Consider the following 21660-nt stretch of genomic DNA (forward strand, 5'->3'; position numbering starts at 1 on the left):
AGACATGTGAAATTTTGATGTTAGCTTCCTGAAACTTAAATGAAATTAAATTTCAGTTTCTGAAATATATTTTAAATGCAGTTCCTCTGTATGGGTTCTTCATACTATTTTGCTTTTCTATAAATAATTTCAGACGAGTTCTCATGCATTTTCATTATACATCAGAGATCTTCCTTCTGTTGACCCTATTAACATTTGTGGAGCGTTAAATTCTATTTTCCTTCTATATAATGATTAGAATAAATTAAAAATACATTGCATTATCAAGTAATTATTATTTGTCTATTTTTAAGATATGTAATAATAAATATGTAATAATTATGTGCAACTTATTTATCATTATGCTTTGGTTCACTATAACTCATTTCATGAGTCAGAAAAAGCTTAGTTTTTTTAAACTTGATACATAATTCAAAAGAGGTATACAGAACAAATTAGTAACCTAAGATTTTAAGTAGTAAATAAAGTGCTGTGGGTGTTCAGAGATAGTTTAGGATTCTTTCAGGTAAATTTTATGGGTGTGGGATGAAATTGGAGCCTAGAATTTAGTTAGTAGTTATAAGGCAGACTCTATAGGCATAGATAATTGTGTATAATGGTTCTAAATTGTTTGACACAGTAATAGATTCCATTGAAAAAGCAGTAAAGATTTATGAGCTAATTTTTCTTGGTAAAATTAAGCATATACATCATTTAAAGAATCATGAAGCCCCAAATGTTATACTTGTTTCCTTTTGCTTGTCTCCTCACCAAAATGTCTTAGGATATTGACAGACATTTTACCTTGCTGATCTTAGGTTATGCCAATTATTAGAAAATAACTTAAAATTAGAGCAAAAGTTGAAGAATGATAGGCCTTGACTGACAGGATAGTGCAAAGTTCCAGTCAGACAAATCATGTATGGAATACCCAGCATCAAACTACCTAATGACCTAATCAGCAAAATACACATAGAAAGCTTACACTCTAAATATAAAGGTTAGTCCTCCATGAGCCTTTGGCTAACAAAATGAAATTATCTATCTCTCTCTTTCTCTCTCTCTCTCTCTCGTTCTCTCTCTCTCACATTCTCTCATCCCTCAGAACATTGCTTTAGTTATGACCACAGAGTCTTTCCTATTCAAGGACATAGGAAGATAGAACATGCTTATCATGACTGATAGAAGTATTTATCTCAGTAAAAGGCAAATGAGAGTTTTGGGGCTATGCCATTTTAATAAGGAGTGATTAACATTGATTTTAGGCTGCAATGTACTATTATGGTTTCTTGCTTAACCACAGTATTTTATTTCCAAGGCATTTTAATATTTCAGAACATCATAAATAGCAATTAATTCATTTACCAATTGATAGCCTAAGCTACAGAAATTACTGACTGGATACAGGAGAAATAGACTAGGATACTGACTCTTAGGAATTCATGTTCTAGTTAAAGAAACAGGAAAATAAGCTAAATACATGATGATGTCTACCTGGGTATCAATTAGCATCCTCTCTGCTCAGATATCTTATAACAAGATCCCCAGCTCTAGCAAATACACAAACAGCCAGAATTACCATGAGCTTGACAAAATTGCCTTATTGACAATTAACCTGTCAAAGCACAAGATCCAACCTGAAAGCAAAACAAACACAACTACTCTTCCTGACAGCTAATTCATTAAGTCCAAGGACTTTCATGTTCATGTAAAAATACTGACTTCTCTAGTATGAATACTTTACCTGGTCATGCTCTCTATACCATATGTGTACTGACCATGAGTTTCCTATGACAAAGAATGGAGATGTCAAGTTCAGCAAAATAGTCCAGAATTGTCAGGTGCAAATTGGCTATGGCAAGAAAGATTTATAGTGGAAATGTGTAGCCTTAGAAGAAATAACATATCGTTTTTATCTAAGGCAAACAATTTTGGCAATGGAGAAGAAATTGATTCTATCAATTTATGACATCCAGAGTCTTAAATCTAACATTGCTAACTATTATCCATAATTTAAAACAAAAAACAACTTGGCAAGAGGAAAAATACCTGACACTTTAAAAATTAATTTAATTGTAGCCATCTTCTACAATAGGATTTCCATTTAATATCCGATATATTTAATTTTTCTTCCTGAAAACACTTGGTAAGTGGATTTATGCAAAGAGAAGGAGAAATTTCTTGTAGAGAGATGTTGTATCATGATAAAAGTCAATCCTTCTGAAGAACATCAGATAAATAAGATCACTATGAAGACTTCAGTTGATGAACTCATCTTCATATACCCTCTAAAAGTACAAAAAAGGCATGGAGAAGGAGATAGTAGGACAAAACAGATCTAAACAGAAGCAATCAATTTTTTATGTCAAAACTTCTGTTTATTTTGCTCTTGTTGCTTTTTCTTAAAGAAATATACAGTTGTGTAGAGGTTGTCCAAACTTTGAATAAAAAAGAGTATTTTAATGCTTCCAAGAGTAGAAAGTTAAAAGAAAGAAATTCTAAATTATATCAACATGTGGACCATTTGGCCCTTTATTTCTGGAAGATATATATTTAAAATTATAGTAGTTCTACTTTTAAAAACATGATATTGTTTACCAGGCACGATGGCTATTGACTGTAACATCAGGTACTCATAAGGTAGAGGCTGAGAAGATCTAAGTTTGAGACCAGCCAGCTAAATTGTTAGCTAGACAAAATCTCAACAAAAGGTAAAGTGATAGATTCATAATTATAATCCTAGCTATTCAGTAGGTCTTTGGTAAAACAGGGACCATATTGAAAAAAATAACTTAAAATTTGAAAGAACTGAAGATGTGGCTGAAGTGTCAGAGTGTTTTCCTAACAAATGAAACACTGAGCTCAAACTCCACCATTCTCCCCCATCAAAAGAAAAACAATATATTCCTTTACAAAGTGCATATATTTCTAAGATTAGAATATTGAATTTAGTCAAGGCAGATTCAATAGAAGAATACTCATGGGAGTTGTTGAGTTAAAAAAAAACAAGGAAGATTCTTGTAGTAACTTCACCAAATAGAAATACGACATGCAAGATAGTATCATAGACAATACACATATAATGAAAAGTACGTAGTTAGGTAACGTACTCTTTCATTAGCAGTATGCTCTAGATAAATGTGTTTATCCATATATAAAGATCTAGTTAAATATTTCTCACTGTGACCTCATGTTTCTTATAATATGTGAATCATTAGTGGTTTATTTCCAAACATTTGTGATTGCAAAAGGAAAAAAAAAAAACAGATGTATAAAATGGTTTCAACCAATTCTCTTTCTAAATGATTCTTTTGCTTGACTACTATATACTTAAATTTCTTCGTTTTTTTGATACTAAGGATTGAATTCAGACCTGTATATTCTATCTATCTATCTATCTATCTATCTATCTATCTATCTATCTATCTATCTATAATCTATCTACACAAATATTTCTATATTTCATATAGATATATACACACATATACACTGTTTATAGAACACATGCATATACACAGACATACATACATACATGCATACATACACACATGCATATGAGTTTGGATAAAATTTGACCTATACCTTATTAAACAAATTGAAAATAAATATTTTAATACATTCTGAATTACCTACTTAGAATTACAAAACTTTCTTTTTCTTCTTTTTTTTTTTTTAGTTTTGTTTTGTTTTTTTGGCCAGTCCTGGGGCTTGGACTCAGGGCCTGAGCACTGTCCCTGGCTTCTTTTTTGCTCAAGGCTAGCACTCTGCCACTTGAGCCACAGCGCCACTTCTGGCCATTTTCTGTATATGTGATGCTGGGGAATCGAAACCAGGGCCTCATGTATATGAGGCAGGCACTCTTGCCACTAGGCCATATCCCCAGCCCCAAAGCTTTCTTTTTGTATAGAACATTTTATTATAAAATTTATTAAGTATAAACAGAACAGAAAGACAAGTTAACAATTGTTAGCACATTAATAATTTTTTATTTTAAGTTTATTATTATTATCATGTACCCTAACCTGGATAATTTTTTCAGTGACTAATAACTTTAAGAATTTTTCTCTGTTACTGATTATCATTAAAACAAAGTGATACATTATGCTTATATTTAGCTTACACTTTGACACATTTCTAAATTCTACTTAAAATTTTATTGAGGTTCTTGAAATCAATTTCATTCAAATTACCAGTGTTTTGCCTACTTCTTCCAATGTTTATGGTGATTTTGTTTATTTTTTAAAGTTATATTCACATACTTAATAACAGTAACTTGCTTATTACTTTCTTGAATTCATTGAGAAATTATATGTCATAAGTAATAAATTACAATTGTATTTGGATCATAGGAAAATGTATTTATCTTGTTTGGGGAATTTATTTCTATTCTTGATATAGTTAAGTCTATCATCAACAGTGACTATCAAATGTAAGGCAATATTTTGGCATTTTTCAACTAATTTAATTATGCATCTCCTTAACATTTTAATATAAAAATTAGGTTGATAGAGCTACCACACGCAAAATTTGCAAATGTGATGTGATGTACTTGGACACAATAAGTAAGCATTAATATACAAATCTTATATACATGCACACATCATACAAAAGTACTGTTTTTAAACTAAAATTATAAATGGAACTTAATTGAAATTTAATTCTTTTTTTCAAATTTTTATTATAAAACTGATGTACAGAGAGGTTACAGTTTCATACGTTAGGCATTGGATACATTTCTTGTACTGTTTGTTACCTTGTCCCTTCCCCCCCTCCTTCCTCCCACTTTCCCTTTTCCCCCCTGAGGTGTTCAGTACACTTATACCAAACAGTTTTGCAAGTATTGCTTTTGTAGTTGTTTGTCTTTTTTTACCCTGTTTCTCTCAATTTTGGTATTCCCTTTCAATTTCCTACTTCTAATACCAGTATACATGGTTTCCAATATACTCAGATAAGATTACAGAGATAGTGTAGGTACAACCACAGGAAGGTGATACAAGAACATCATCAATAATAGAAGCTACAGATACAGATGGGACGTTGAAAGTAGTTACAAGTTATAAGTTATCATTGTATGTTAAGTGTTTTTGGTACTCTTGGAGGTTTCTTGTATGGTTTATCTTTCTCTCCAGTGGTATTGGGTAGTGTCCACATTAAGTTTCAGTGATTTCTTTTTAGTGGATTTTGGAATTTTAAATTAGTTTTAAAATTTGCTCATTTCACAAGTTATTCCCTTTATCTTACTTTAATTGTTTTAAGCAGCTATATTGATTTTTATCTCTGATTATTTGAAGGGCATGAGGATAAAATCCTATTGTTTCATATCTGCTGAAAACAGTTCATAGCCACTTGTTTTATCTTATGATTTATAGTTGTAGCTTGAGCTACAACTTGATCTTCTGAGTCTGATGTTGAAGATGCAATCCTTTAAGAAAGTTTGTTTTTGGTTTCTTCAAATGTCTCAAGAGGTTTACTAATCCAAGTCTCATTCTCCTTTTATTTTTCTTAACTTGAGCAATCCTGGTCACATTATGTATATTTGTACTCCACATCCTGAAGAGAAATCTAGTACCAAATCTCAGAGGGAAGGTTCTTTCTTATTTTACTTTTTGTCTTTTCTGTATGAGCAGGCAAATGCTTTGCCACTGAAGTATATCTCTCCCAAGAATTTTCTTTAAATTAGCAATATCCCAATGTTTCCATTATTCAAGTAGACCTAGGAGCTTATTCTCAGTCATAAGTGTTCTTTAGCTTTTGAACCCTTGTGAATTTCCTCACTATCTTGAAAAATGAGCTAAGTTTATAAAATACTATTTCTATGTTTCTGGGTGTTTTTAGGTTTTTTAGGTTGTCAAGGTACGAGTAACACAACCTTTAGCTTGTGTTTGACTCATTTATTATGGTCATTTCTATATTGAACCTATTCTTTCCTGCAGAATACAACCTATTCTCTCTTCCAGCACCTCACAGACCTTTGGGAAAGGTGTAGTAACCTTCTTCTACCTCCTGTCTTTACTTAAACGTTATATAATTTTATTTTTTTAGTGAGGTACTAAGATTTCTTTAAGATTTTCTGTGTACAAATCAAATTTTAATGAATTACAAGTTTTTTCTGGAAAGTTACATATTAGTAATACAGCCTTGAGGAAAAGGATAAAACACCAAGGAGCCTCTCCTATTCCAAAGATGGTTAAAGACTGTTATCCCATAGTATCTTTAAGAATATCCTGTTTTTTAGATTAAAGCGAGAGTGTTACAGTTGGCCTGAATCCAATCAGATATTTGTCTTTAAAACATGTCTCCTTTTCTCTAGTATGACAGAGAGAAGCTCTGTAAACAAGTGCTGAGTAAGTTATGTGAAAATGTAGCAAGCCCCTTGTAGGTCAAGGATAGAGGACGCAGAAGAAACAACCCTTTTAACACTTTCATATTGGATTTTCTGGTTCCCATACTGTGAGAAAATAACTTTCTGATTTTTAAACCAAAATTTTTTTTAAAAGACTATCCTCTCAGTATTAGGAAATGGGGGTATAATGTTGAGAAGAGAAGTTATTTCAGGGGAATAGGAAAGCATGCCAGAACTTTTCTGACAGTATCACTAATTATATTTCCATCTGGGAGGCTCACATTGACACAAAACTGTTTAAAGAGCTGGCGTACCATCAGCTCCTGGGCACGTGGGTACCAGAACTTCCCAGCATCAGGTTTATGTCTTCAAACTGGAGGAAGATTAGTGCAGTTGGCATCAAGGGGGACAATCTGCAGGCCTTTGCAGCCTTTACAGCTGTACAGACATTTGGAGAATGAATCAGGCTTTGAGTGATTATCCTGGCATTCCATAGTAATCACTCAATAACTCAATAAACAATCAACATTGACTATGTAATTAAAAAGTAGTTACATGATATCTCAGCCCATAATTTAGTAAGTAAAATTGGTGTCTCATGCAATTGTTAAAGTCATTGTAGACATAATTTTTCAATATACAGGGTCTTATTCTTGTCTTTCAAAGGCTAATTTTTCTTCATAACGTCTTCATTGACATTTTAATAATCATTAGGAAACTAAGCGACCAATGATGTCATTTATTCCTGGCTCCCTTCCTCAGTCTCTTGTCAGTTACATTTGATGCTTATGAAACAGTTCCAAGAGATAAACAACATGAATAAAGTCTATGAGACGGTAAACTGTACCTTAAAGAATATTGTTTACATCTTGGCATCTCATGCCATGAGCTAATTAATGATTAATGTTTAGCAATTCCATAGCAAACAATATTGGTTCCTAAAAAAGAGACTTCAGTACAATAAGGACTCAACATCTAGAAAAATGGGAAGTGGGCACAGGACAATCTGATATAGATACAAATGTGAGCATATGTGTATTTTTATTTATGTTGTATGCATGTAAATTCACACATTACAAATTATGTATAACATAATGTATCAGCATTTGTGTATGTTTGATTCTTTAGACTTAAATCCATAACTGTAATGAACACAACATTTTTCCTAGATAGTAGAATCTATTGTTACTATGCTTTTGACCAACTTAAATCTCATTTTTTACACTTTTGCTTTCTCATCTCCAGGGAAGATGCTGAGTGGGCTTCTTTTCAGAAAACCTTTCTCTGGAAAATCATTTAATTTGAATAAATGCCTTATATCGCAAGACTGACACACTTCTAAGAGAGTTTTAAAAAGAAAAAGCGATGCTGTCCTCATGAATGAGACCATTAAGCTAATCCATGTATCATTTTTACTTAAGAAAACAAATTTTATGCTTTGTGATGGAATCTGTTAGATGTAGCAAGATACAGAACATCATCTGCCTGCCTTCATAGAGACTAGCTTTCTTATATAATTGATGACAGCATGAAAACAAACTACCACTGCACAAATAAAAACTGCCAAAATACCAAGAGGGTTTTAAATATCTAGAATGTTGTATGTCACTTTCCCTTTTATAAAAGATAGAAATGTTTTTTACCATCATTTATGTTTTTTTAAAACCAGTTCTGATAACTAGATCAGCTTAATAATTTGAGTGGTGTCTTCACAACTTGGTGAATATTGTCAGAGCTCAAATAATACAGATGTCACAAAACCTTGCCCCACAAAGTGAAGTCCAGAACCCAGTGAAATGAAGCCTATCTGGAGGCTTGGTAGAATGCCTCTGGTTCCACTCCAGACTTAGAGATTTCAAATGTACATTTTAATAAGCGCTCCCAGTGATAGATATTCTGGATGATATGGAGAAATGCACACTCTATTTCTCTCTGACAGGTCTCCATTTCCAGCTGCCTAGACCTTTTAGCTCTTTTGTTTACAAAAATAGCCTGCACCCACTCATTTATTCTAATTCTCTCCTCTTTTGGCTAGATTCCCAGATTAGTTTTCCTATCTCTTCTGAGGTCAAAAGCCATGCTCTATGTTGGTCTTTTTTCCTGATATATTGGCTGCTGTTGATTTGCCTTTACCATCTCTCATCTCTCCCTGGTTTCTTCACTTCAGACACACACCCAGGCATACTTACATTGATTTGCTTACTTGTCCCACACAAGACACTCATTTTTTTTAATTATGGTCAAATTCATGACAATACTTCTATATAGAAAAGGAGAAAAGTACATGAGGAAAAATTTAAAAGTTAGTTTTTTATATATACATACTTAATGATTTGGGAAAAAATCAGGAGTGTGTGCTACATCAAGAATTTTGAGTGGTTGTTTTTCAGCTATAATGGAATATGCAATCACATCAATGACCAAATATCTAGTAATGTTTAAAATATAGAGTCATCACAGATATTCACAATGATATTGTTAGGCTTCAGTTAAAAAACAATGTTGCTTGGGCAGACATACTTTTGTACTTCTGTCTGTAGAATTTTCAATACTGGATAGGCTGATACTGTCTGGAGTCTAAGAACTAAACTAATGTAAAGCTATTTGCCAATAGCTACTAAAATTCATCATCACATCACAACTCATTTTATGAAAAAAACAAAATTTTTTATCATTTGAAGATGAGAGATTTATTTGTCTTATGAATCATTATGTTACTTTTATGAAAGTAAAAACAATAAACCTTTTGGCAATACATATCTGCACACATTTTACCAAACTTATTTTTATGTTAGATATTGTGAGACAATATTAAAATGATATGGCTCTATATCTGTTACTTTTATTTTTGTTTTTTGCCAGTCCTGGGTTTGGACTCAGGGCCTGAGCACTGTCCCTGGCTTCTTTTTGCTCAAGGCTAGCACTCTACCACTTGAGCCACAGGGCCATTTCTGGCTTTGTCTATATATGTGGTGCTGAGGAATGGAACCAGGGCTTCATGTATAGTAGGCAAGCACTTTACCACTAGGCCATATTCCCAGCCCTGTATATCAGTTACTTTCTAAGACATATTTATCACTCTTACTCTTCTATGTTAATGATTTTATCAATGTCTCCATTTTTTTAAATCTGTCTAAAACCAGGTATGGCTCTTTATTTAAAAGTCATCCATGAAGGACATTTAATTTTCTATCAAAGTCTTGTCTATTTAGACGACAACACAAACTGGGAGCCAGTTGCCTTGAATTCTAGTTTAGACTTTGGACTATCCTAAGTAGGATATAATTTCCAGTCATTACTTTGTAATCCTAGGGTTAAAATTCATATGAATGTTCTTTAAGGTCTTATTTTGTGGGAGCTGTTCAGTTCCCACAACACTGTAACAACTCAGTCCTCTTCCAATTTCTGAGAAAATAATGTTTAATTATACTGTTTTTGTCTGTAAGTAGTTGTACAAAGGAGTTACCATTGGACAAATTAGTTTATAAGTGCAATGCCTCTTGATCAATGTCATCCCTTTCATCATTCTCTTTCATCGCTCCCATTCTGTCCTCTCAATTTTACTAGTTTCATAGGATATGCATTGAATATTACGAAGGCATCTGAGAAAATAATTTTCAGGCATTTTCGTGTGTGTGTGTGTGTGTGTGTGTGTGTGTGTGTGTGTGTGTGTGTTATGTATCTTAAAACTGTTCCTTTTTGGCAATATTTTCTTGCTGCATGTAGTTTATTGCTCTGGATTTCTGGGCACAGAGCCTACATCGGTTTTATTTTTATTTATGTTCATCGGCTTTATTTCTATTTTTGAAGTTGAGGCTTCAAAAATATATTATTACACACTACAAAATTGGGTAATAATACTATAAAATTGATTTTCTATATTTGCACATTCCTTGAGAACCTTGGGTGTTTACTACAATTAGTCTAATTCTTCAAATCAGAGCTGTCACCTCCTCCTTTGCCTGAAGCAAAGCAGCAGGAAGTACAAATCACACTGAACAGCCTGACGCCAGGAGATGGAAATAAATACATCCGCACAGAATTTACACATCAGCCATGAAGAAATGGAAAAGGATGGTTTTCACATTAGTGTTTCCTAGCATCATTTCCAAATATTAGAACATAAAATTGGTTCCCTTTTATTGCCATTAGACTGGTAGAGTAACAAGTTTATAGTAGGTACTCAATGAATATTTCCTGATCAAATGAATCAATGTTATTTCTAATAAATCAATAAAAAATCAATAAGACCATCATGCAATAAGAACTTCATGTTAGAGTTTGAGAGTCATAATCAACAATAGCCAAAAGAAGCTGGAGAGACTAAAAATCAGTGACTTAATAAATTTATCAAAGAACTGATGTTGCAGTAAGAATACCATCCTCCTCCCCCAATAACTAGAAAGACAGGAAAACCCAGATTCACAGCTGTGATGTGCTTTCTTTGGATACAAAGTAACAGAGATACAATCTGCTAGAAATACTTAAATGATGATATTGACAAATTGGTGAAGTATGTGTGGGTATGACAAGAATAACAAGAAAAATGAACACTGAAATTCAATTGGGATCCCCGTACTTCCATATGCCTTGCTTCCAGAACTCTAATAGATTCTTAATATGCCTATTTAAATATGTGTTGGCAAGGGAGGGAAGAATAACCCATCCAAAATACACCCAGAGAATCTTCCATAACAAAAGGCTATTTTCCAGGCAAAACACTGGAACCTTGTCCGAGAACCATACAAAAAGGGTATTCTTTTTGCTCCAGTCTTCCTGACTAATCTAATCATCTAGCAGGGGAGAAACAATATAATGGGAAATACTTGTAAGAGACATAGTCCTGAGGCCAAACTGACAAAAGAGGTTGAAATGAAAGATTATAGGACAATCCCTCTCCCATACCTTATCAAATAGCTTGCCAGCATTACAGTGTGGAGTAAGAATGAATTTCTACTGAGAAAGCTGAGTGATACAGGTTGTTTGAAGAGGAACCCCAAAATCAAGGGGAGAGATAATAACATGATCACTATAAGAAGACCTTGACACCTACAGATAGAAAGAGATAGTGTTTAATCTGTGGAAATATCAAGGGTACAAGATATAGCCTGAAATATAGAGTGCCTTATTTTGTACTGAACATTCTAAGGGATTTAACCAGAGAATCAATAGCAGATTGAATTAAAATTGGAAATCAAGTAGGAGTGGAGGGCGGTTTTAGGAGAACTAGCATCTGACCCACACAAATGAGACTTTGAAGTGAAAATGAGGCAGCAATTCATGTGGTGATCCCAGGACAAGAAATGTCAGCCACTGATTTCAAGATGTTAGACCTATTCTATTTTTTCAGTTATATAGGACAGAAGGGACTCTGACAAGTCAAACCATGTATGTAGGAGGTTTTGGTCTCTTGTTCATAATGAAACCCTTCTGTGAGAACAGAGAAAATTTGTGCATGCTAGGGAGTCATAGAATTTCCCTAGATTGAGGGGATAGTATAAATCTTATTTTTAAAATAGTACTAGGTTTGAATTCATGGCCTCACAGTTGCTAGTTAGATGCTTTACCATGTAGCTGTACTTCCAGCGTTATGTGTTTTGTTGGTTATTTTCAAAATAAAGTCTCTTGAACATTTCTGCCTGGTTAGCCTTCAATCTTGATTCTTTGATTCTCAGTAGAATAGGGTGAGTAGATAGGTTGATAGGTTTGAGCAAGTGGTATTGGTTAATAATTTCCCCTTTAAAGAAGCAAACTTAAAAATGAGAGAATTGAAAAAGAAATTTCAGGTAAAGGAGGTATAATTCCAGAAAAACTGAAATCTTACAGCCTTTATTTTTATCTTCTTTCTTTAATTATGCTATTCCCTCATTTCACCTTCCTCCCTCCCTTCTTCTCTCCCTTCAACCCTCCTTCTGCTCTTCCTTCTTTCTTTTTTTACAATTGTTTTTAGGATTACAGGCTTGAGCCACCAGCGCCTGGCTAGTTTCAGCTTTTTGCTGGTTAATTGGAGAGTCTCACAGATTTTCCCGTGCAAACTGGCTTTTAATCACAGTGGTGATTTTCAGATCTCAGTCTTCTGAGTAGCTAGGATGACAGGTGTGAGTCACCTGCACCCTGCTCAGACCTTTATTCCTTTTTAATATAAATTTTATAACTAGCAATCCTTTGTTCCCTGTGCCCCCACCCAGTGGCACTGTTTATGCTCTTGCCCCCTAAGTTTGGTAAATTGTGTTTCCATTTTACTTTATTTCTCAATGTTTCATATCATCATTTGTTATTTCTCTTATTAAAGATTTAGTATTTTGTTTAATCTTCATAAGTTTTTGAGTTTTTAGGGTTTTATTTGTTTGCTCATCCTGGGCACTTGAACTTATTGCCTGAACACTGTCTCTTTAGCTACACCTCCACTTCTGGCTTTTTGGTGGTTCATTGGAAATAAGAGTCTTGTGGACTTTCCTGCCCAGATTAGCTCTGAACCACAATCTTTGGATCTTAGCCTCCTCAGTACCTAGGATTACATGTGTAAATCACCAGTGCCTCGCTCTGTGTATCTCTTATGGAATGGACCACATTCTCCTATAAATTGTATGTTGAAATACTAATTACAAGACCTTTGAGTGTGAGAAAAATCTACCAAAAATTTTTACAATGTTTGGGCCAGGACTGTAGGTCATTGATCATGCTTACCTTTTAGGGTTTGCATTTCAAGCTCCAATAGTAAGGAGCAACAAAATGAAAATTGTTTTTTAAGTCTTTTTTTTTTTTTTTTTGCTGATCCTGGGGCTTGAACTATGGGCACTGTTCCTGAGCTGCTTTTGCTCAAGGCAAGCATTCTACCACTTGAGCTATAGTTCTACCTTCAGCTTTTTTGAATCTCAAGGACTTTACTGTCTAGGCCAGTTTTGAACTATGACCCTAACATCTAAGCCTCTTGAGTAGCTAAGAGTAGAGGCCTGATGACCAGCTCCTGGCTTTAACTCATTGTTTTGGACTGGGCTTCTTCACTAGGTACTAGTAGATCATACCAAACCAAAATGGACTCTGTCATCCTAAGTGCTACATGGTCAAAGTGTAGCTACAAAGCAAAGCAATAGATGAATCCCAAAATGGACCCATTTCCCCCAGAAATAGAAGATTCCGACTACCTCCAGCATCATAATTCAGAAGTCCCCTTTAGTTTCAGTCTTGTAACAACAATAATAACTGGAGCCATCTGATGTCACTCCACCAAGTATGTTCTAACTTGTATTTTCTACTGTTCCATTTTGCAAAACCTACTGTTACGCTCTTAACTATTGGGAGTTCTCATTCAGTTTTGTAGCTCAAGGCTAGTACTCTACCACTTGAGCCACAGTGCTACTTCCACATTTTCTGAGTAGTATATTGGAGAAAAGAGCCACTCAGACTCCTATCCTGGCTGGCTTTGAATTGCAATCCTCAGATCTCAGCCTCTCGAGTAGCTAGGATTACAGGTGCCTGTCACTCAAACCTGGCTTTTCCCTGAATTTTGAATGATAAATAAAATTCAACTGGTTTCTTGACATAGTTTGTCATAGCTTTTTCTTTGACAATTCTGTCAAGAAAGGGAACAGATAGACATTCCCTTGACAAATGCTGCATGGCATTATTAACCCTTTTGGAAGTCTTCACTTTCCCTGATCTCAGATACAACACTACTCTCTGGTTACTGAGCCCCTCTCCCCATAGTTTTGGCTTTTATGGATCTGGGTTTGTTCTGTGTGAGAGCATGTGATTCTTCCATTTGAAGTGGGTATGAGTCACTGGCAAGGTCAGAAGTCATGACAGAAGTAGGACTGGGTTCTTCATGGATCAAAAGGGAGATTACAGGAAACCAGCTAGATAGAACTGCACTGCTGAATACAATGACAACACAGGCCCTAGTTTGGTATATGTATTCACCGATGGTGTACATTTCAGGCAAGATTTAAAACAAGAAGAAAAGGCCCTTAAGGATTGTGTGTGTGTGTGTGTGTGTGTGTGTGTGTGTGTGTGTGTGTGTCCATTCTGGGGCTTGAATTCAGGGCATAAGCACTGTCCTGAGCTTTGTTGTTCAAAGCTGGCAATGTATCACTTGAGCCACAGCTCCACTTGTCTTTTTGGTGGTTAATTAGAAATACAGTCTCAAGGACTTTCCTGCTGGGGACAGCTTTGAACTGCCATCCTCACATCATCATCCATGGACAGAACCTTCAGAGATCTTCAGCCTTCACCTGGAGCCAGATGCCTCTTTCTTCTTTCTCTTCAAAATGAATTAATTTTTGCTTTGCTATTTTCCTATGAGTGCAAGCACTATTGTGATAAAAAAATTAATTCCATGTTTTAGGACTTGATAACATAGAAATAGTAATCCACCTTGCTTTTGCTGGTCATGGGAGAACTTTTGCTGGCATAGATAACCCTTTTTTCCCCTCATGGAACTGTAGAAAATGTTTACAGTTACATATTCAAATAGGTATACTTGTAAGCTGAGTAGTGGTATTTCACTCCTGTAATCTTAGATACTCAGGAGGTTGAGACCCTAGATTTGTGGTTTAAAGCTAGAGAAGTTCATGGGACTCTCTAATCTCCAATTGACTAACAAAAAAACAAACAGAAGTGGAGCTGTGGCTCAAGTGGTAGAACACCAGCCTTGAGCAGATAAGCTGAGGGATAAATTCCAGGCCTTGATTTTGAGCCCCAGGACTAGCGCATGTGTGTGCGTGTGCGCGCGCACACACCCACACACACACAGACAGGCACTCTTGTAAAAATGGTGCTAGGATATTCTGTCAATTTTTACTAAAACCATAAATAATTGACCAATATGTAGTTTCTCTATATCCTGAATAGACTGTTATAATGTGTTGAAATGGGACACAATAAGAGAAGGTGCAGGCTGAAAGCTCTAATCTATGGCCCACATACATCATAACATGTTTCAGTGAAGCAATAATTTTTGCATCAGAAGCTTTCTTCTAGTACAGTTCAACACCACACTGTCCATCCTCCCCACCCCATACTCACCCTGCCTCCAAGGCTGAAATACCATCACTCATTCCTCACAGAATTTCTTAAGACTTTGAACTTGAGTGATTCTGATTTCTACTCTACACTTGCGCTTTATGAGTTAGTAGAAAGACAAACCCTCCAGCAACACTTTCCAAAGGATATAATTACAAATATAGCTTAAGACTCTCCACTTCCAAGACTTTTAACATTGTTGTTGTTTTTAGAAAGTAATTGGTTTTTCTTTTGTGTTTTTATTTTTTTTTCTCTTCCCAATGCTCAGTGCAATCTATACTGCCTGGAAGCCAGAGTTTAAATGAAGCAGATGCTCCAAGTTTAAACTCTGAGTGGATGGCAAAGTTGTTTCCTAGCAACAGAGAGTTATGAAAACTTCAAGAGCTCTACTTTGCTCAATATGGTTTCTCCCATTTAGTTTCATGTACTCAGTGGGTTATTATAAAATACTGAGTACCAAATCAAAACCAACTTGATTGTGAATTAAAAAAGAATGAAAAATCCAGTCCATTGATTTTAAACTAGTGACCTTCTCAAACTTTAGGCAGACATTATCAGGTTTTATATAATGCAAAAAGGGGATTTCTTCACAATAAAATTTAGAAATGCTTTTATAGAAAGGTGATAGGCTTAGTTTGTAAGCCTATACAAGAAAACATGCTATTTTGGAATAGTTGTATTTTCTGTAGAGCCCACTAACATGACCCAGGGAAATGGTGTCTAATTGAAATATCCTGTGCTTTTGGAGAACTTTTTACTTTCTTAAAACACATTAGACTTCCCAGATACTTATTATGTATTGTATGGGATATAATTGTCAACACTTACTATGTTTGTAATTAAAACATAGAAATTTGGTTTTGGCCTCTAATAAACAAATACGTTATATCTTAACAAAAGAATAGCACTTCAAAAATCAAAAACATACCAGAGAGATTAGTGAAATTGTTTTACACTTTAATAATTGTCTCTAATGTCTAGCTTCTTAGATGGAAGTTAGGCTAGTATATCTGTTTAGCATTTGGTGTGTTCTGATGTGATACAGATAGCCTCTAGAATATTCTAGAGAGTAAATATTATAAATATATAATAGCCTCCTTTCTTCCTTCATCTGAAATTATTTTGGACTACACTGAAAACTGTTGTTTATGAGTCTGTTGCTTCAAGGCATAAATCCATTTGCACAATTTTCTTTTTCTTAGCACAATTTTCCTTTTCTTTTTCTTAACACCAGGAAGTATTATAAAGTAGTTAAGTGATAAAATTTCTGACACATACAGTTAACTTCCCAGAGTGTGCTCCTAGTTTTCATTCTTGTTGTATAACCTTAAATAAGTCATGTTAAGTCTCACTTTTGTCATTTACAGAATGAGGCTAATAGCAATGCAGGCTAGGTTAATGTATAATTAAGAGAACTAGAAAGAAAAGAAATGGAAGACTTTTAAAGGGGCCATGACTCACATAATAACCACCTAGTGAACACTACTCATATTCTTTTATTTTAAGATTGCTCTCTTGTTTAAAACTACAATACGGGGCTGGGAATATGGCCTAGTCATAGAGTGCTTGCCTTGTATACATGAAGCTCTGGGTTCGATTCCTCAGCGCCACATAAATTGAAAACGCCAGATGGGGCACTGTGGCTCAAATGGTAGAACCTTGAGCACAAAGAAGCCAGGGACAGTGCTCAGGCACTGAGTTCAAGCCCCAGGATTGACAAAAACAATAACAACAACAACAAAAACTACAGTAAATACCAGTAAAACACTCAAATAAGCACCACAAAGGGAAAGAATGTGAATGTATCAGATGCTTATGTATATTATATGCTGATAAAATTTGCTTAATTTTTAATACTAAGGGAAAATATTTGTAGCTCTGTCCTAATTTTTTTAGATAATTTCTTCTCAGCAAACTATATTTATTAGATTTGATAGACCAGTAAAAGATTATTAGTTTCTTATCAAAGAACTAGAGGAAGTGAGAGCTAATGAGATTTGAAAACATAACAGTATACAATTTGATTTTGATGATTAAACATTAGTAATTAGTAGATTTATGCTTGCTTTGTCCTAGTTTCTGGTTCACATAATAGCCAAGAAAAAAATAGTATAGATTTGAGTGATATGCTGATTTGTCTCATGTGCTGTATCAATTCCAACCATGTCATTGACTGTATACTCTTTCCAGAGTCATTGTAAGACCAATCACCTTTACAGAAATCTCAGTATCACCTTTCATTCCATCATTCCAAAGCACTTTCAGTATTATCTCAGCCCTCAACAACTTTGTAGCTAGATATATAGTAAATACTTGCCTTCTTTTGCCTTGGGACATAGTTGAAGAGTGTAAATGGACTTAGATCATCCAGGGCCTTGCAAAGAACTGATGGGGGAGACTTGCACTCCACAATAAATGTCACTGTCTTCAAAGAATAAATGGACAGTCTTGAAAATCAAATCTTAAAATAAGTTGTTATATGTTTTTGAGCTTTAAACACTGGTGCAATCTGAAATGAAGGACAAGTATGCATCAAAACAATCAACAATCATATTCCATTCATACTAGTCATTTAAAAAAGATGCTGCTGCTTATTTTATGCTAAATCACTTTTGATAACCATGGTTAGGGAAATTAGTAGTCATAAGACTGAAAGCTAAGATTTCTGATTTAGGAATAAATTACAATGCCTGGACACAACTTACTCTTTCAATTTAAAAAAAATGTTTGATTTTATCCCTCAGTGTGATAATTTTTATGATATAAAGTGAAGAACCAAAAAAATAATTGATCATTAAGAAAACTTTCAGCTGAGCTTATGCTTATAACTTTAGCTATTTAGGAAGCTAGGGTCTGAGGATCAAGGTTCTGAGCTAGCACAGGGAGATGAATCTGAGAGATAATTGTCTCCAATTTACCAGCAAAAAGTGGGAAACTAGAGATGTGGCTCAAGTCATACAGTATCAATGTTAAATGAAACAGCCAATTGAGAGCATGAGGCTCTGAGCTCAAGCCACTGTGTATATTTTCTCAGTGTGTTTGCCCTAAACAAATAATATCTAGAGTATGAAGGATTACTTCAGCAACACAGGTTGGTTAGAAGCCCTGTGTTCAGATCCTCATACTACAACTTGAATGATAATGTTGTGTTCTGAAATGCATTTTTGTATTCCTACAAATTTTAATATGCTATGAAGTAGTATAATAACTAACCATTTTGTAGTTTTACTGCAAAAATTTTATCAAATTACACACACACACATACACACAACATAATTCTTAAGAAAAGCAACTCCTGCCCAATTCTTTCATTATTTTAAAATTTCTTTGCATATTATCCTTATTGCAGATCTTACTTTTTGCCTGTTTTTGGTATACACATTTAACCAAAGATATCAGTTCCATCCAGATTTCATATACTCAGTTTATTTTGCATTTAAAACAGAAATTGTTGAAACTGCAATTTGTGATAATGGGCCTCTTTTAATAACTATACTTTAAAAAAATCTAATGCTCAACTATTTAGACTAATGCATATTAAGTGCAAAATATTTCTTTTCTTCTTTATTGTCAAAGTAAAGTACAGAGGGGTTACAGTTTCGTATGTAAGGCAAGTATATTTCTTATCCAACTTGTTACCTCCTCTCTCATTTCCCCTATCTCTCTCCCCTCCCCATTTCCCTCTCCCCCATGGGTTGTACAGTTGGTTTACACCAGTTGGTTTTATAAATATTGGTATTGCAATGGTTTGTCTTTTTATCCTTTGTCACTTGATTTTGGTATTCCCTTTCCCTTCCCTAGTTCCAATACATGCATATTACAGTATCCAGGGTATTAAGATCAGTTATAATGATAGTAGGGGTAAAACCATGGGAAGGAAATACGAGAGAAAAAAAGAAGGTACAGTTTGCTCATGGCATGTTGAAAATAACTACAACAACGTTATACCACTTGTTTCCATAACTTCATTTCGCTTAGCATCATCTTATGTGTTCACACAGGCATAGCTATCGAGTGATTGTGATCTGCTATGACTATCCTAGATATATACTAATTATTCCCTATGAAGGAAACCATAGAGTCCATGTTTCTTTGGGTCTGGCTCACTTCACTTAATATGATTTTTCCCAAGTCTTTCCATTTCCTTAAGAAGCACAAAATATTTTTAAATATAAAAAAGAATTATCACAACATTGAAGAAACTTGCTATTATCCCACTATATATACAGGATCCCAAGTGTGAACACTAGGTTCATTAGCTCCAAAAGGAAGTTGTATGTTTTTAACCTAGGGAACTAATCACTTTATTAGATATGAGGATATTTAATTAAATATTGCTTCCACAGGATCAAGTAAACTTAAACACAATTTTCATGTTCTTGGCTCGGCTGTTGGAAAAAAATGATGAACATATTTGAATTTGAGATATGCTCTAATCTATCTGAAGGTGAAGATATATCTAAGAGATTTCAGTTACCACTGATTTAGGTTGTCAGCAATGGAAAGAATCTAACATTAATGAACTAAAATCAAGAACTTGAAGCATCTACTACTGGGAAGCCTCCAAAAGCAAAACCTCTTTGTCCTAATCTTTCTCTGGAATTCAGCCATTAATTCCCTAGTTGTGGCAGACATATGCCTCTGTTAATGAAAGCAGACAAAAGTTCATAAAAAAAAATGTAGCCTTGAAAAAGCAACCAATAACAATTTCAGAAAACTTGAGAAAGTTAATTCATAGACTTGCCTTTAATAAAAGATTTGGAGATTAAAAATTCTTTATATTTCCTCCCATTCCTTCCATTCCATTTCCTTCCTTCCTCTTTAAACATACGGTAATTGTGAGTCACTCGTTAGTATACTGTGATTATAAGTAAGATTCATGAAATATTTAGGCCTAGAGTCCAAAGACTCTAAAAATTTGTACAATTTATATAAAACCTAGGAATATAAGAAAGAGTAGAGACAAAAGAGCATTTAATTATTGCTACCAGGAGAATTTCTGCTTTCAGTCTTTATGCACTAAGATAAACTACATTTGTATCTCTACTTTATATAACAAGAGTACTGGAAAATGTAACAAAATTCAGCCAAGGTTACAATCCTTGAGGGAATAACCATAGTCTCTATAATCTTTCTAGATTAGAGGAGGAAGTTTGTCAATCTTAGACAACTGAAAATTTGGATTGGATAACTTTTTACTGTGAGAGTCAGATATGCCTGAGAGCATATCTGGCCTTAATCCAATAATGCAGTAGCTCCATTCCTGTTTGAGCACCTTAAATATAGAGAGCTATTATAAATGTGAGTTTCAAGTAAGATAGTTCCAGTTTAGGAAACACTGAGCTATAGATAGTTCCTTCCGTAGAGAAGAATTCCCCACTAGAATAAAAACCTACTAAGAATCCATTCCTGATTTTGCAAACCAGACTTGGGAGAGGGAGATGGACAGGGAGAGAGGGAGAGAGAGAGGGGAGGAGAGAGAGAGAGAATGAGAGTGAGAACAATGGAATCTAACAAAGGATCTCCTAGGTAGATTTGGTGTTTACATGTATGAGAAGAAACCATGTGAACACATAAGTAATACCCGGAAAAGAATAGATATGACAATTTGCAGAGACTAGAAAGAGCTAGAGATAGTGTTTAAGAGTATTACCTTGCTAGAAAATCTAAATTCACCCACATTATCTATTTTCAATATATAGACCAAGATCCAAAAGAGCAATGATTCAACTAGTGCCAAAAACTTAACTATGTTCTAGGGTACTGTATATCTAACTCTATAAAAATGCAACAAACGGGTATCTTTATCAACCAAATCCAATTTGCATGAGGCATTGAAACAAACTGTACTTATTTACCCATTACTGAGTGTTCTTAAAAATAACATACAAATAACAGAGATGACAAAATGGTGAGAGAAAGCTATTCATAAATGTAAAGCAGAACATATATGCCAAATAGTCACAACGATCAAAGTCAGACTAGAAGTGTGAAGATTAAAAAGAAAAGAGTAGTTAAATTTAGTTAAGTAGTTAAATAAGTAAGTTGGTCAGAGATTCCAGGACCCAGGGTAACAGCTTACAATGAAGTCATTGCTTAGGGGCTAGGAATGTGGCTTAGTGGTAGAATGATTTCCTAGCACACATGAAGCCCTGGGTTTGCTTCCTCAGTACCACAAAAACAAACAAGACACCAGACAGTGGACACAGTTAAGTTTTTCAAAAAATACCATCCATAGGGAACAGAACGTTCTGTGCACAACCCAAGTTTAGCGTTCTCAGTTCCATTAGTCTTACATTTTTCCAAAGTGAGGACTT

This window comes from Perognathus longimembris, chromosome 8 (genome assembly GCF_023159225.1).
Source record: "Perognathus longimembris pacificus isolate PPM17 chromosome 8, ASM2315922v1, whole genome shotgun sequence".
In the NCBI taxonomy this organism is placed as follows: domain Eukaryota; kingdom Metazoa; phylum Chordata; class Mammalia; order Rodentia; family Heteromyidae; genus Perognathus; species Perognathus longimembris.